A 15,439-nucleotide genomic window follows, 5' to 3' on the forward strand; every position below is an offset into this window, starting at 1 on the left:
GGAGTCCCACATCGGGCTCCTTGCTCGGCAGGGAGCCTGTTTCTCCCTCTGCCTCTGCCTGCCTCTCTGTCTGCCTGTGCTCGCTCGCTCTCTCTCCCTCTATCCCTGACAAATAAACAAATAAAATCTTAAAAAAATAAAATAAAATAAAATAAAAAATTAAAAAAAACATTTTTTTAAATCATAATAATGCATCTATTTCTTTTTTTTTAAGATTTTATTTATTTATTTGACAGAGACCACAGTAGGCACAGAGGCAGGCAGACGGGGGGGGGGGGAGCAGACTCCCCGCTGAGCGGAGAGCCCGATGCAGCGCTCGATCCCAGGACCCTGAGATTATGACCTGAGCCGATGGCAGAGGCTTAACCCACTGAGCCATCCAGACATCCCAATGCATTTATTTCAAAAGCAAGTGTTGCCAAAGACTATTTTCCTGAAACCACTGTACTCCAGTATCTGGAGGCTGGTAAAAACATATCAGTTCGTGAGGGATGCATATATATTTGTATAAAAAAAATGTCATGGCTATTTTCATTTGGGAACAGATCTTGCAGTTGAAATTATATATCTATGCTGTTTTTACCAGAAGAAGATAAAAATATTAAAAGGACAGCCAGGGTAATATCTCGTTAGGAATAAATGCCTGAGCAGCTCCTTGAGAACGCTTGGCTTTACTTACTTCATTTGCTGCCTATGGTGGAAGGGGTCTGAGAGACCTTCTGATCCCACTTGGGACTCTGACCCAGTTCTGAGAGTAAATACGACCTTGAGCCAGTCATTTAACTTCTCTAAGCCGGAGTTCTCTCATCTGTAAAGTGGGAATGAAAATACTGAGTTACAGAAGAATTGTATTGGAAGGAACCATTGAGAAAAGCTGTGTTTTCAAGAACCTCACAAAGCAGATGGTTGGACACAGTACAGCATCCCATCCTCCTAACAACCCACAGGGTTCTTGAGGGAAATCGAAGTGTGGCACGAGGTCCTACTCTGCCGCCGTGAACACCAATGCAGACTAAGCCCCCTGGAGCACTCCTTTGTCTACACAGCCTGGATTATGAGCTGAGAGCCAACGGAGAGGCTTCCTTTGCTCCTTCCCTGTCAGCCCACGTGAGGATCCCAGCTCTTACATTTCATGTCGGGAGCTCAGACCAACGCAGAAAACAGCACAGGCAAACAAAGGAGCCACGTGCGTTGGAAGGAGCCAGAGCGGGAGAGCCTCTTGTGGCTGGGCTTCACAGAGCGGGGCAGGAAAACCAGCCCCTGGCCTCTCTCACCTTTACCCAGCCTGGGACAGGTGCTAAAGGAACGCAAGCGAGCCAGAGAGAGGTGGCTGCAGTGTTCCCCCAGCCAGAGAAAGGGAAGGAGGAGGATCCCAGGATTCCCAGCCCTATGTAAGCTCTGATCTTTCAATGATTCATCGCAGGGCCGCCTGGCTGGCTCAGTCAGGAAAGCATTGCAACTCTTAATCTCAGGTATATAAACTCAAGCCCCATGTTGGGGTGGAGAGACTACTGGCAAATAAAATCTTTTACTGATTCAACCCAGTGGATGCTCCCCTCCCCCATCCAGCAAAATGCAGGCAGACAGGAGTGATGTGGAGCGGTGCTCTTCCTGCATAAGAAGGACAGGATGAGGCAGCAGCAGGGACTGGTAGGTGCCCCCCTCCAGCAAGCACAACTCCCTAATGACGTACACGAATGACCAGCACAAGGACAGACACACATGATGCTTCCCATCTCCTTCTGGGCTCCTGGCATTATTGACGTGAAGGGGAGAATGGAGCTTATCTATTCCAGGAGGAAGGACTGGGTGGTAGCTAATTAGTAGTGAGGGGGTCAGAAGCAAGTTCTCACCAGTTCTTACCAGCTAGAACCAGCTCTGGAGAGGATAACAGCCCTAGAGATAATCTGTCCCTCCAGTCTTGTTCTGCTCTGCTCTGCAACCACAGAGATATCCAAATTGTTCATCTGATCACACAACAGCTCCACTGAAAGTGCTTCCATTCTCACTGAGTACAGATGAAGTTCAAGGGACACCTGGGTGGCTCAGATGGTTGAACATCTGCCTTTGGCTCAGGTTCATAATCTCTGAATCCTGAGATCCAGCCCCAAATCAGGTTCTCTGCTCAGTGGGGAGTCTGCTTCTCCCTCTCCCTCTGCTCTTCTGCTCCATTTGTGCACTCTCTTTCAAGTTCCCTGACATGGCATTCAAGACCTTTTCTTTCCTGTCACACTTTGCCACTCACTAGCTCTGTGAGGGTTTTTATCTACTGGGTTTATTATCTACTCTATGTTTATGCTTTCTAATTTGTAAACTGAAAATGATATAGTCCCTATCTCACAGGGATTTTGTAAGGATTAAATGGCATAATACACATGGCATTCTTTTTTTTTTTTTTAAAGATTTTATTTATTTATTTGACAAAGAGAGATCACAAGTAGGCAGAGAGGCAGGCAGAGAGAAGGGGAAGCAGGCTCCCTGCTGAGCAGAGAGTCAGATGCAGGGGTCCATCCCAGGATCCTGAGATCATGACCTGAGCTGAAGGCAGAGGCTTAACCCACTGAGCCACCCAGGTGCCCCTACACATGTCATTCTTAGAGCCTGGTATACGAGAAGTCCTCAAGACAGTTAGCTCTTATTACCATCAGCAGCATTGTCTGCACTACTATTCCATAGCCATGTTCATGTTTTCCCCTTTGCCTAGAATAATCTGCCTGACCTTTTATACCAACCAACTCCTATTCATCCCTCAAGACCCAGCATTGCCTATTCCAACAAGTGTTCTCTGAATCCCTAGGCTAAGCAGGGTCCTTATCTGTGATGCAGAGTTCCCACTGCTTAGCTCCGTCATAACCCCCAACACACAGTACTGGTCTATGATCTGTCTCCCTTGGCACACTGGGGAGCTCCTTAAGGACAGGGACTGTGTTTTCTTTGTCTTTGAATTGCCAGGTGCAGCAGTGCCTAAGTTATACCTGTGAATGTTTTGTATTGAAATGAACCTAAAAGTATCATGCATCCAACGCTATGTGAGAAACTGCTGGGGAGATAAGAGGAGAGAATGAACCCTTGGGCTAGAGGAGTATATATGCTGTGGGCTAATACTAAACCATCTGAAGATTGGGCTGTACGTGGGAGGGCTCCTGGGGGAGTCTGAGATGAGGTGTGTTCCTGAGGCCTAAGGACACAAGGACTAGCTACCCTGGGTCAGGCACCAAGTCAGCCCATCCAGCCTCGGTTCTGGCATTTGCTGCCAAAAACATTTCCTAGAGGTCTCAAAATGAGGCCACCTGTGCCCATGCAAACTTGGGACTACCTGGGAGAGCTGTGTGACTGTAAGTCAGGCCCCAGCACATTGCTGCTGTCTCTGCAGAGTTGGGGTAGCACGTGGACATGCCCAGTCTACTAAACCAGTTCTGAGGGAAAGTGCTCTGCACACACTCCTCACAGAGGGAATTCACGCTCTGAGCCCCAGACCTGTCCTTCCTCCCCTGGCCAGAGCCGTTGGAGAGCAAACGTCCAAACACTCAAGGTCAGTTAACCCAAGGCTGACCAGAAACTTACAGAATGAAGCTCTGCCCAAACAGGCCAGAGTAATTAACCGAGCCAGTCTGATTCTCTCCCTCTCTGGAACTTGATAGAGAAAGAAGCAGGAATTCTGTACTGGTGATTCTCTGCCTGCCCTCACTCCCCCCCTTTGACCCATCCTCCACTCTTCTTCCCCTGTGGTCCTGCGGGCTGACCTCTGTGAATACATCCCCAGGCTCCTTTACCCTCTTGGCTTCTGGCTGGGTTCAAGTTCAGCCAGTGGGGCAACTGGCAAGAGATTGGAGACTGGAGGAGAGAAATGTCACAGAATTTACTCTTCCTACACTCTAGGTCTGGTGACATTTGCCTTCCTCTATGGCCACAGTTCCCTCCAGGCAGTCTTTAAATGGCAGCAACTTTCAACCAGGCTCCAAGATCGCCATCTCCTGTCCTTACTCCTATCAGCCCAGGAGTGATAATGGCTTCCTGCCCTTGCTAGTTTCTGGGGTCTCCTTGAGGGATCCTTATCTCTGGGCACACCTTTTCCAATAGTCCCTTCATTAGAAGTTGCTTCACAAATCCCAGCTGAGGAATGCCAGCCATTTCCTGCTGGGACCTAGACCAATCCAAAGACTTACAAAGAAAAACAAAGCCCTAGCACAAAGGGTCTAGCAATAGAGTGAGGAGCTAGACAGCCCCACTCCTGAGGCTCCGGATTCTTTTTTTTTTTTTTTTAAATTTTTAATTTTTTTTTTAAGATTTTTTATTTATTTATTTGCCAGTGATAGAGGGAGAGAGAGCGAGCAAGCACAGGCAGACAGAGAGGCAGGCAGAGGCAGAGGGAGAAGCAGGCTCCCTGCCGAGCAAGGAGCCCGATGTGGGACTCGATCCCAAGACGCTGGGATCATGACCTGAGCCGAAGGCAGCCGCTTAACCAACTGAGCCACCCAGGCGTCCCAAGGCTCCGGATTCTTAATGCACCTCTGGCTCGAAATGCATCCTTCCGCACCCCTTGAGCTTCTTTATGTCCGACTGTGCTCAGGGTACTTCCCTTACCCCAAGGTGACACCTGTCTTTGAACTTTCCAAGCCTGGGCTCACACATCCATTTTCCTTAGTACTTCACATCTCCACACTAAATGCCTCATTATGGGGGTGCCTGGTGGCTCAGTCAGTTGAGGGTCTGACTCTCCCTTTCTGCTCAAGTCTCGATCTCAGCATGGTGGGATCAATCCCTGCCTTGAGCTCAGTGCTCCGTGTGGTCTGCTTGAGATTTTCTCCCCTCTCTCCCTCTGCCCCTCCCACTCATGTTTTCTCTCTTTCTCTCTAAAATAAATAAATAAATCTTCAAAAAAGAATCAGTAAATGCCCCTTTCTCTTGTACTCACACCACCTTCAATGCCCAAAAGGCGGGAGGGCAGGTCCTCGCCCACCGTTGGTGGCCCATCGAGCTGGCCCCAGACTTTGCCACAGTGACCAATACCTTAGTGCTTGGTCCCTCAGGAGAGGAGGACTGACCGCTCACTGCCCAGACAGGGACTCAGATTTGGGCCATCGGACTCCACACTGACAAGACAAAATAAATGGGAGCAATATAGGTCCTGTTACTAGAAAGGAAACTCCTTTGTGTGTGTTCTCTTCTGATGTAAGCAGCATCCTCTCCAGCTCTTTCTGTGATGATGATTTTCTCCCCTTTGCCTTCCACCCTCCAGAGAGGACCTGAAGCTCAGCCTCACATATGTTTCCAGCCTCAATTACCTGCCATAGTAACCAAGCTGCAGTGGAAACCAAGCTCTTATTATTCCTGCGTGCCCTGATTTCATTAACATTTTTAAACTTGCTGTTACTTAATTTTCTATTCTTACACCTGTTCACATATTTCATCTAAGAGGCAACCTGCCACATATTGACCCATAAAATGAGAACCTAAAAACTAAAAGATAAAACCAAGAGTCTAGATAAAGCTAAAAATGATTTTCATCACTCTTAACCAAGAGTCTAGATAAAGCTAAAAATGATTTTCATCACTCTTCAGGGATGCAGGAGAAGAGGAAGTCTGTGCAATCACCCCCGTTGGACCAGCTAACCACCAAGGCCCTTCCAGCTCCAAGAATCTTTGTGAGAGGCTTTTGCCTAGAAGGTTAAGCTCACGGTCGTAAGTCCATTGCCGGGATCTGTGCTCCCCTTGTCCTCCAGCGGATAAGTGCCAAGACTTGGCTCCTGCCTGGACAGTATCCTCACCCAGCCTCTGGAGCTAGTCCTGTCTGGAGGCAGGACTGAGACTTTCATCCAGAGCATCTCTGCATAAGTCCTTAGGACTAATGGTGCCCCACGGGCAGGAACCTTTCCTCTGCACCTCTCCCAGCTCAGTCCCTAAACACAGGAGGTGCTCAGAGAATGTTTGCTGAATGAATGAGGCAGTATAGTTCCCTGTGCCTCATCCCCATCCCTCAGCCTTCCCAGCAGCCCCACCGTGGCGGACACGGTGAGGAACTGGTTTATGCCGGCCCCTCTAATGTGCTCTGGACAGAGGCTGCAACCCTAAAACCACAACTGCTCAAACGTCTTTTCACACAAGCTCCAAACATGATTTAATTTCTCTAATTAGATGCCCTGGTCTGAGACTTAAATTTGGAATGGAGTTGCATAGGGAGAGAGAGAGGGCATGAGACATAAGCTCTCAGGGTAGAACAGAGTCCACCTGCCTTGGTTCAGAGGCAACAGCTGTGGCAGCAGCTTTCTGATTTGGGCAAAGGCAGCCACTCTGCAGTGTGATTTGGGGGAGTCATTCCTGGAAGTTCAATTCATATTCTAACTATGACCCCCCTCACCCCCTTTCAGACTGCTGCTGGCCTCTCACCTTCTAATGTTATTCCCCAGACTCAGACTCCCACACTCTTCATCGTGGCTCAGTTTACCTAAGCCATGTTAAGAACCTGCCCTGCTCGGCATCATGGGCATGAATACGACCTAGTCACTGCCCTCCTGGGGTTTATAGTCTAGTGAGGAAGCTAACCGTGGAACCACATATGCACCCACCAGAGACAAGGACTCCCAGAAGGTTGGATAGGGGAGATACTTCTGTTCCGGAAAGCTCCCTGGGAAGGCAGCTCATCGCCCGTCCACATGTGCTTACTGCAGTGACTCTGAACATCTTCTGGAAAGTGACACAAAAATGAGTAAATGTTTAATGAGGTGAGCAATTTTTAAATCTACCATGAGAAAACACTTGCTCACTATAATGAGGCTGACTTCCATATGGACAACAAAACACACACATGCCCCACCAACTCTACCCTGTTTCTTCACAATAGAGGCTCCCGCTCGTTGCTTACGACAGTGCAAGGGACGTTCAAGATCTTCCCCATGTGTGGCTGCTGGGAAAAGAATTCTGCTTGTCTTGGAGATTCCAACAGCCACATTGTGCTATTTCAACCTTATTTCTTATTAATCTCTCCACTCACCCTGAGGCTTAGGAACATCCAATTTTCACCATCCCCAAAACATGACCTGCCCTTCCCCTGTGCCTTCCTCCCCTTAACTCTTCATACTGCTCTCCTGCCTTGTCAAAATCCTACGTGGCTCAGCTTAGTGCCAGCTGCACCAAAAACACTCCAATCGAACCCTAGGGACAGGGAGAACTCTTTCACATCTGTACTGTAGATCCTTGACATTTACAGATTCTAATGTTCTCCATTTTGCGCATTTTCAAACTACCCTAGAGGTTGAGGACATGGGCTAATTTGGAATTTTGTTAAGAAGAGAGTTTGAATCGCTGCTGCTATAAGGCTGGTATATGGGAAAGTGTTATTGAGCCAAGAAGACGGTGAGAAGATTTTGTATAAAAGCCCTGGAGGGTTGGGCGCCTGGTGGCTCAGTGGGTTAAAACCTCTGCCTTCGGCTCAGGTCATGATCCCAGGGTCCTGGGATTGAGCCCTGCATTGGGCTCTCTCCTCCACAGGGAGCCTGCTTCCTACCCCCCGCCCCCTCTCTGCCTGCCTCTCTGCCTACTTGTGATTTCTCTCTCTCTGTCAAATAAATAAAATTAAAAAAAAAAAAAATGCCCTGGAGGGCAAAGGAGGGTAGAAAATGGGGAAACTTCTATCTTCACCATCACCTTTAACTCACTCTGTTAGAGAAGAATTTGTACGAGGATTGGTAAGAGATTAGAATCTAGTTCCTGAGCCCCAGCAAAAGGGTCTGGGGGCCTCAGGAGAGGCAAGCTCGGCTCTCAAAGAAGGAAAAAGGGGAAGGCCGTGTGGGATGAGGGGGATGGCCAAGGTCCACGGGAACAGGAATAAAGCACTGCTGATTGGAAATCAGGGGCTCAGGCACCAGTTGTCCTGAGGAGCTCAAGGCCTTAGGCCCAGAGAGCTGACCAGGTCCCCAGGAGCCTAGCATCCATTGTTATTTCCATAGTCCTTTGTCACATCTGTGAATAGAGCCTGATAGGATCACAATATTTCTGTTATTTTTTTCTGCATTCTATGGGGAGTAATATGAATCTATAGAGGATTCCTTGAGTGCAGAGGTCCCAAAGACCTTGGCAAGGACCCTCTGAAATGGGAAGGTCTGCTGGACTTGTGTGCACCTGCATTACCGTGCCCATTACTTGGGAGAGCTGGGGATCCTACCTTCTCCTGTAGACCAGCCAGGGACTTTGTCGTAATGGTCTTTCTTGCTCCCTAAGGACCACAGATCAAAGTGGGGCAAGCATGGCATTCATCCAGTTGGCCACATTGATTGATCCAGGAACAAAGTCGAATTAGAGTGAGCCTCTGAATCTTTTCCCTTTGGATATTTGGACATGGGACCAGGGAAAACTCGGTTAGTCTCTCACTGGTGGCTGGTCAGATGTAAAACTTCGAGCTGTCAACCACTGTTTTCCTACCATATGGGAAAAGCCAGACTGCAGTCGAAGAAAAGTAATAAATCTTAACACTTTTTAAACACCTTCTATGTACCCAGCCCCACGCCAAGCCCTTTATGTCCATTAGCTCACAACAACCCCCAGAGGTCACTAATATGAACATCCTTGTTTCTGAATGAGGAAACTGAGGCAAAGCAAGGTTTAAGTAACTTGTGCAATATCACACAGCTAGCAAGTAACAAAGCCTAAGGTCGACTGGCTCTAGAGCCCCTCATCATGACCCTGACTCTGCCTTGCAGAGGCAGCAGGCATCAGGGAGTAAAAACAAGAGATGGCAAGAGGCCTGCCCATGTTCAAGGCCCTATTCCAGCTGTTCCAGGCTGTATATGGATCCAGTGTGCCCTGGGTGAGTAGAGCAGGACGCGTGTGTAACCGACACATGGTCGACTCTCAATGCGAGTTTCTACCACGAAGAACAAGAAAATTCCTGACAAAGATAATATCTTCTCAGCATGTAGCATGGTGTCCACCACCTTCTTACTCTAAATCTGACTTTTTTCCCGCTCAACTGGACAACCAATGTGAGATTCCAAGTCCAAGTGAAATTATATTTTTAAAACCCACCAGTATTTTTTGTTCCTTTTGAGAACATTTGCCCTTTAATTTGTATTTGAAATCAGTTACTTTAAATATTTTAGGTACAGGGACGCCTGGGTGGCTCAGTTGGTTAAGCAGCTGCCTTCGGCTCAGGTCATGATCCCAGCGTCCTGGGATCGAGTCCCACATTGGGCTCCTTGCTCGGCGGGGAGCCTGCTTCTCCCTCTGCCTCTGCCTGCCTTTCTGTCTGCCTGTGCTCGATCTCTCCCCTCTCTCTCTGATAAATAAATAAAATCTTTTAAAAATATATATTTTAGGTACAAATTCTGAATAGTGGAGACAGAGTAGAGGCTACAGGCACTCAGTGTGGGCTCCCAACCCCTCCCCCCACCCACCCTCCAGGCCCCGCTTCTCCACTCAAGATCCAGGTGGGCACATGCAGTAAGTCAGTGGTTGCTGGTGTCCGGGGTTAGCAGCCTCAGGCCTGGATGCAGTTGGATACAAAGTGATGAAGCCCAGCAGCTTTCCTGACAAGATGTGTGTATTTCAACGTTCTCCAAGCAATTCAGTGATTGTGCCCAGACCTGACGGGCAACTCCAGCTGGGGCAACACTGCCCGTTCTCCCTACTTCATGGTAGCATCTTGGGGCTGCTTTCCACCACAGCCTATCCTCCCCGAGAAGTCAAGACTTCTCTATGTAACATGGAAGATCCTTTAGAGTCTGGCTCCTGTTTCATTTCCCACCCCTGCCCATTTCCCATGGTGATCTGCAACTAGGAAGAGAAACTGTGCTCACAGGTGCTCTCCCAACCCCACCCCCCCTTCTATCTAAGCTCATCCCCGCTGCTCACAAGTAGCTTTCGGGATTTCTGTCTGCTTTTGGCTCCTGCTACTACTCCCTTCTCCAGAGACAGAATGAGGAAGACAAAAGTTCAAGACCTTCTTGAAGTTCAAGACCTTCTTGAAGTTCAAGACCCAAAAAAGGACTGCTCACCCGGCCAACTCCCAAACACTGTGTTGGCTACCTGAGATTTTGCTACCTAATTAAGGGAACATATGAGAAACTGCCTGCACAGTGCCTAGAACATAGCAGTCACTCAGCATATGATAGTATCCATCATGTTTTCCTCTTTTCATTTCCTGGGGTCCCTATTTTTAAAGCGTTATTGTCCTGATCCTGCCCCATATGAAAGCAACTTGGAGCAGAGCCGCCCCTCCCCGCTTCATCTGCCCTGTGGCAGATCTGAGAACTATCAGGCCTCCTGGCTAAATCCTGCTATCTGACAAGCAGGGTGCAGATATTTTATTTTATTTTACTTTCTTTTCTCAGTGTTCCAAGATTCATTGTTTATGCACCACACCCAGTGTTCCATGCAATACATGCTCTCCTTAATGCCCACCACCAGGCTCACCCAACCACCCCACCCCCCTCCCCTCCATAACCCTCAGTTTGTTTCCCAGAGTCCACAGTCTCTCATCGTTCATCTCCTTCTCCGATTTCCCCCAACTCCCTTCTCTTTTCCATCTCTCAATGTCCTCCATGTTATTCCTTATGCTCCACAAGTAAGTGAAACCATATGATAATTGACTCTCTCTGCTTGACTTGTTTCACTCAGCGTAATCTCCTCCAGTCCTGTCCATGTTAATACAAAAGTTGGGTATTCATTTTTTCTGATGGAGGCATAATATTCCATTGTATATATGGACCACATCTTCCTTATCCATTCATCTGTTGAAGGGCATCTCGGCTCCCTTTCAACAGTTTGGCAACTGTGGCCATTGATGCTATGAACATTGGGGTACAGATGGAAGAAGGGTACAAATCTTAATGTTTTAGGTCAATGTGGGTGCTACTCTGGGGTCTGGGTCTGTGGCTGCAGGGGGGTATCGGAGAGCCTGGCTGGGGAGAGGGAAGAGCTTCAGGGGCCTACACCCCAGCAGACTGCTTCGGACCTGCCCACGCAGCACCTCTCCCTGACCCGAGAGTCACTATAAAAAGAACAAGCTCAAAGCAAGCTGTTCTGGAAGTACCGTTCCATCTTCAGAGCAGTTCTATTTGTGTCAGCTGAAGAAAGAGGGCTGGAGCATCCCATTCTGGTACAATTGGAACAATTACCTCTTAAATGTGATAATTACAGTTTGATCATTTTGTAGGCAAAAGCAAGATCGGTTCCAAGATTTTCTCCTCCTTGTTGGAACTTTCTGTAAAGAAACTGCTTATGTTTGAGGACCGCCGTCTTCAGATTTCAGATCCAGATGGGAATGCGCCTTCCTCTCCAAAAGAACATAACTTCTGATGTTTATCTTTTGTACCGTGCTGCTGTAGTGAGGAGTGAGCTAAGGCAAGTGTCTGGGTAATTTATTTATTTATTTATTTTTTTAAAGATTTTATTTATTTATTTGTAAGAGAGAGAGAGTGAGAGCGAGCACAGGCAGACAGAGTGGAAGGCAGAGTCAGAGGGAGAAGCAGGCTCCCTGCCGAGCAAGGAGCCCGATGTGGGACTCGATCCCAGGACGCTGGGATCATGACCTGAGCCGAAGGCAGCTGCTTAACCAACTGAGCCACCCAGGCGTCCCTGTCTGGGTAATTTAAACCAGAAGGGCTGAACCCTTTGCATGTGCCCATCAACTTAAGACTTGCCATCTTATCAGAAATCATACTGACATCTTGGCATCCATTTGACCAAGGTGGCAACATAAATGGTGTTTGGATCAAGGCCTTGAATCCAGAAAACACCTGTATTTGGACAGTTTTGTATGTGTGAACTACCTAACAGGTCTGCCCATTCTGGACATCAGAATCTGCTCTGCATGATTCAGTGTTTGGAACCTTAATAGCGGCTACAAAAAGTTGAGAATAAATAAGCCTAACCCATCAAATAAAACATATAGAAATTACTATGCAAATTTTTAAAACATAAGTAAAACCAGTTATAACCACCACACTGGGATAGGAAGGTATCTTCAGGAACCGTGAAACCATCTGAACCTTAGCCAGGTAGATCTAAAGAAATATTTCTGCCCTCTTCCTGTCCAGCAGTTCCTCATTTGTTGTCCTGATTCTGCATTACAGTCCTTTCCTAGGGCCACCCAGCCCACGTTCCACACATTCCTGCCTTCAGTGGCCACCTGTTAGTGTTGAGGTTTTGAGAATTCTCAGTCTCTCTTTCTGTAGTAGTTCCAAGTTCAGGCCTCAAGTTCTGATAGAATTGCTGTAACAGTATTTTTATTGTTCATTTATGGCCATAATCCCTAATATGACAGTGCAGATATCCATAAAATGCTCACATTTAAAGAGGTTCACAATCCTGCTGGGCTTTCTGCAGCTTCCTGGAGCTGGGCAGTGTCACAAGCATCCCTTGGGGCTGAGAGGAAGGGGCACCTCCTCCAGGAGAGGTGCCCTCTCGAGGAGAGCTCCCACCCCCACTGAAGCTTTGTACCTCAGGCTACTTTTCACCCCTCACCTCACACACATCCCTTCCTGCCCATAGCTCTTTGGAGGAATGGAGTTTCTTCGCCACATCTCATCTTTTCATATCTAGCCATCCTGGTTCTGTGAATCTGTAGAAGAGACCCCTTTTCATCTCTGGGTCTTCTGAAAACACATGTCTATCTATTTTACAATGAATTCCCCATCAAAAACAAATGGGTCTACCCTCCAAAAGTTGAACAGAATTGCCTTATGACTCTGCAATTCCGCTCCGAGGTATATGCCAAAGGATTGAAAATAGATACTCAAGCACGTGTGCACACATGTTCCCAGCAGCACTCTTCACAATAGTCACGAAGTAGAAACAGCCTGAATGCCCATTAGTGGATGAATAGATAATTGTGGTACGTACGTCGAAAAAATGTCATCCAGCCATAAAAAGGAATGATGTACTGATCTGCTACAGCATGGACAAGCCTCTGAAACATTAGGCTAAATGAAAGAAGCCAAACACAAAAGGCTACATGTTGTAAAATGCAATTGTTTTTATAGGAAAAACCCCAAACAGATGAAGCCACAGAGACGAAAAGCAGACTGGCTGTAGCTAAGGGCTGGGAGAGCAGGCAGTGAGGAGAGCTTGCTTACTGCATCAAAAATTTACACTGCCGAGATGGAAACATTTTGGAACAAGATAGAGGTAGTGGTTGTAAAATAATGCAAATGTAAAATAAACGCTACTGTTTACTTTAAAATGCTTAATTTTAGAGCAATCCTCTCAGGTCTCCTCCCTCCTCCAGAGCTTTGTACTATCACTCAAAACGCTCAATAAAATTAATCAGGGGCCCCCAGAGTCTCCCCATGGTGGTGTAGATCAGCTCTGTGCAAAAGGCTCTGTGCAATCCAGGGCTCTTCTCGGCAGGAGGAGGGGAGGAGCAGCAGGTGAAGGCCTGAACTCCAGTCTGGAGGGCTCCCCCACTCTGCAGCCGGCTCCTCTCCTTTGGGTCTCTGCCTCCCCAGGCTGTAAACCCAGAGAACTACCTCCTGGGGGCGTTGTGAGGCTTTAAGCAAACAGTAAATAGGAAGGTACTCATGGCTCACCACAAAATGTAAGTAAAACTCACCTTTTGGTTCAGGGTTCAACTTAATTACTTACTCCTCATGTGTCCTTGAACTAGTCACTGAACCTCGCTGAACCTTGCAGGACTGTTGTGAGGCCTGGCGGTAATATATGCCAAGTGCCTTGAACCCATTACCTGCTCAGGCAACTGAAGCTATTAGTAAGTGGACAGGAACCATTCCTGCTGGGAAGGGAAGGAATAAGAGAAAGTGGACACAGTGGGTGTTGGGGGTGGAGGTGGATGTCGTGACTGTCGTGAAACGTCGTGACTGGTGCAGGATCTTGGTGTACTACAAACAGCACTTGTGCGGCCCCTTCTCTTTCCTGCATCTGTGGCGGACGTGGCCAGTCCACAGTGGGCACTCTTCCCTACCACACCAGGATGTGGCCTCAGACCACTCAACGCTCTGTTCCGAGCAGTCAGTCCAAGAGAGTCGTCATGAAGATAAAACCTAGTTGCCACCCCTGTATGAGAGATTTTGTTTTCTTGAACAAATGAAAAAGGATGCAGAATAGCCTCCTGGAGGAGGAGAGGCCACGTGTCCCTAATAGCAGCCATGATTTCACAGTTTGTGCCCCATGTGCCATGAACAGCAACGGTGGAGGGGTGAGTGACAGTGTGACTTCTCTGTACCACGAGCAGTACATTCAGTTCTAAGCTCAACCCCTTACTTGCTCTGTGACGTGGGACACAGGTCACCTCAGCCTTCTGAACCTTAGTTTTCCCATCTGTGAAATAGGATCAAAACTGCCTCACTCATGGTGTTACTAAGGAGCTCAAATGTACTGATGTAGAGGAATGAGTGAGCTTCCATGAAGAAATGAAGAAAGTTCCATGTATCAAGAGTTCCTTCCCTTGGTGTAAGGGACTTTTCTCCTTGGTACCTTTCTCTCTTTTTTCTTTCTTTCTTTTCTTTTTTTTTTTTTTTTTTTTTTTTTTTTTAAGATTTACTTATTTGAGAGAGAGAGAGACTGAAAGAGTACTGGAAGGAGAGAGGCAGAGGGAGAGAGAGAAGCAGTCTCCCTGCTGAGCTGGGAGCCAGATGCAGGACACCATCCCAGGACCCTGAGATCATGACCTGAGCCGAGGACAGGTGCTTCACCATCTGAGCCACCCAGATGTCCCAGCACCTTTCTCCTTCATCATAGTGTTGATCATAGTTAGACTGATAACAATCAGAGGGCAGCATTGGCTCTTATGTCTGGATCCTTATGGCTTAGCAAAGTGCCTGACATCATAAATAGTACTCCTTAAGGATTAATTGAAAGAATAAATGAATAACCAGTGAGAGACACTGTCAGGCATGATGTCACATTGCAAAACACGGTAATGTTTTAACAATTCTTTTGTTCTCTTTTTCTTTCCTTTTTCTTGATTTACTATAATCAGGAAACTTGGTTGTCATTGCCAGCTCCTTAGTATAATCAGGAAAAGAAGGTCTCAGAGCCGTGGGGGTAGGGGGTTTGTAGTCACTTTCAAGCCATGAGAAATGTGATATTAACATGAACTAGCACAGGGGCCCAGGGTGGCTCAGTCAATTAAGTTTCATGATCAAGCCCAAGTAAGCTCTGAGTTCAGTAAAGAGTTTGCTTAAGTTTCTCTCTCCCTCTGCCCTTCCCTGTGCTCTCTCTCAAATAAATTAATAAATCTTAAAAAAAAAAAAAAAAAACTTAAACTAGCACAAAACTTTGGTGACAATGGGCTCCTCTGACTCATTATACAAAAACTACAAAATCAGTTGTAGAAACAAGGGCGAAGATGGTCTTCTTTCCTGTCCACATACTCCCTCTAGTGTCAAAAACTCAAAGTAAACTAAGGAAGGAAGAGGATCCCATTGGGTCGCATCTGTCTCCCAAAGCCTCACTCACGTGCTCTAAAAAATACATTAGGGCTCCT

Source organism: Mustela lutreola, chromosome 1 (assembly GCF_030435805.1).
Source record: "Mustela lutreola isolate mMusLut2 chromosome 1, mMusLut2.pri, whole genome shotgun sequence".
Taxonomy (NCBI): domain Eukaryota; kingdom Metazoa; phylum Chordata; class Mammalia; order Carnivora; family Mustelidae; genus Mustela; species Mustela lutreola.